The sequence below is a fragment of the Aplysia californica genome, unplaced genomic scaffold (assembly GCF_000002075.1).
Source record: "Aplysia californica isolate F4 #8 unplaced genomic scaffold, AplCal3.0 scaffold01051, whole genome shotgun sequence".
In the NCBI taxonomy this organism is placed as follows: Eukaryota; Metazoa; Mollusca; class Gastropoda; order Aplysiida; family Aplysiidae; genus Aplysia; species Aplysia californica.
Genome location: NW_004798321.1, coordinates 87,553 through 89,848, shown reverse-complemented (window position 1 = coordinate 89,848; position 2,296 = coordinate 87,553).

The following is a 2,296-nucleotide window of genomic DNA, read 5'->3' as shown; positions in this document are numbered from 1 at the left end:
TTTTCATGACGCAATCGTCTTAATCCTTAACCCTTTCGCTGTCAGCCGGACATCACAGGTGGATGGTTGGCGGGGGCTCTGGTGTGGTATTAATTTTTTGCTCCTTCTTTCCTATCAAACAGCTTTCGTCCTGGTCTCCCACAATAAAATGTTATTTCTTAGAAGTTTTGCCACCAAAAATAATTATTAGTGTCATTGGTAAGCTGTGACATAAGCCATAAGCGTATCCAAAATTAAATGTGTGTGAGAAGAGAGAAGCGGGAAGTGCTGTGAACAATCCCATTTTCCGCATGATTGAGATCTGTAATATTTTATATAAAATTTGTGAAGGAATGTTTTAAAATCATGCTTTAATTTTCGTGGGAAAATATGATTAAGTTAAGACAAACTGTTACAAACTGCTGTGCAAAGTATGGGTGACATTGATTCTCACACTAAAGAGATATTTGAGGATGAACTGCGCCACGAATTTTTAACCGCACCTTATTTGAAGACGATGTGGCAACAAAAGGGTTAATTTGTCGTGAAGTAAAAAAACGAAGTTGGGGCTGTCGTGGTCAGACCTGAGCTGACACACTCGCCCCTCATAACTATGTCATTGTTTTCTCACCGTACCCTCTTCCTCCTCTCCCTCTCCCTCCTCCTCCTCCTCCTCCTCCGTCCCCCCTCCTCCACTTATGTAGATATCACTAACTTTTGAGGAATCTGCACTGGTGGTGGAACAAAAGCCGCCAAAAAGGGGGAGGTGGGGAAAACGACACCCAGGGGTATGAGGGTGGGGGTGGTTTGTGTGTGTGTGTGTGTGTGTGTGTGTGTGTGTGTGTGTGTGTGTGTGTGTGTGTGTGCGTGAGTGAGTGTGTGTGCGTGTGTGTGTGTGTATGTGTGTGTGTGTGCGCGTGTATGTGTGTGTGTGTGTGTGTGTGCGTATATGTGTGAGTGTGTGTGTGTGTAGGTGTGTGTGTGTGTGTGTGTGCGTAAAGAGGGGAGTGGGGGGCGGAGGGTTATCGCGTGTTTTTCTGGAACGTTCTCCGCTTCGGACGGTATAGGAGAGGACGTCAGGGGGTGGGGGAGTCTGGTGAGAGGTAGGTCGGGTAGACCAGACCTTGACTGACAGAAAAAAGACACTAGTTGACAACCACGTGACGTCTTAAAGTGTTCACCTGTTGATATATTATACCGAATGTCCCAATTGACGACTCTAGAAATTGAGGTTTGATAATCCTTACTACTTCCCGATACAAAATAAATTAAGGCTAATGGTGGAGAACCCCCCCCCCCCCCAAAAAAAAAAAAAGAATTAAATAAAAACGCCCACAAAAAAACAAAAAAACAAACAAAACCCCAAAGAACGAATAAACAAACACACAAAAATCCGCAAACAGATTTCAAGATAGTCTTGTGTGGTCACTTGTCGCTTGGTGGTATAGCCACTGACTTGTCAATCATTGTATTATATTATATCGTAACCAACGACATTCTTGGCAGTAAACAAACAGGTTATAATTATAGTTAGGTCCTTTGATGTAAGCGACAATACAGCATAAAGCAACACACCCACACACCACAGTTGTGTAACGCCACCATCTTTGCGCCAAATGCCCCCCCCCCCCCCACACACACACATATATACAAAAGTCCTGTCGTTCCCGTGGGCAACAAGACGGGACTATTGCTACTCTCGGGCTCTCACGGCCTAGAGCTTACGGTGTTCGACTCTCATTCAATAGGTTCCGGGTTCAGATCTGAAGAGCGAGGAATATTTTTTCTATAAAATTGTCTCCTTTCACCTCCTTTCCTGCTCTCTAACAATGTTGAGGGGGCTCTCCTGGCCTTGAGGTTAAGGTGTTCGCCTCTCATTCGATAGGTTCCGGGTTCGAATCTGGAGAGCGACGGGAATTTTTTTCTTCTAAAATTGACCCCTTTCACCACCTTTCCTGCTCTATAATAATGTTCTGTCGTCTGCTTTCGTCTTCACTTTCAGCTCCCACCCCCCTCACCTCCTTTGCCCCCTCCTCTAGGCTCCTGACTCTTTCTGCAGCCTTTCTAGTAACTTTCTACTGCTATAACTCCTTGGCTCGCAATGAAAGCTACTCCGTTCTGCCCCCTCCCCCCCAACCTGACGTAATCCTTCTTTTTCACCGCGTCTCCTCTGAATTTACCCTGTTCCCCTTTGTTCTTTCTTTCTCTCTCTTCCTCCCTCTTCCCTTCCCATCTCCACCCCCCATCTCTCTCTCTCTCTCTCTCTCTCTCTCTCTCTCTCTCTCTCTCTCTCTCTCTCTCTCTCTCTCTCTCTCTC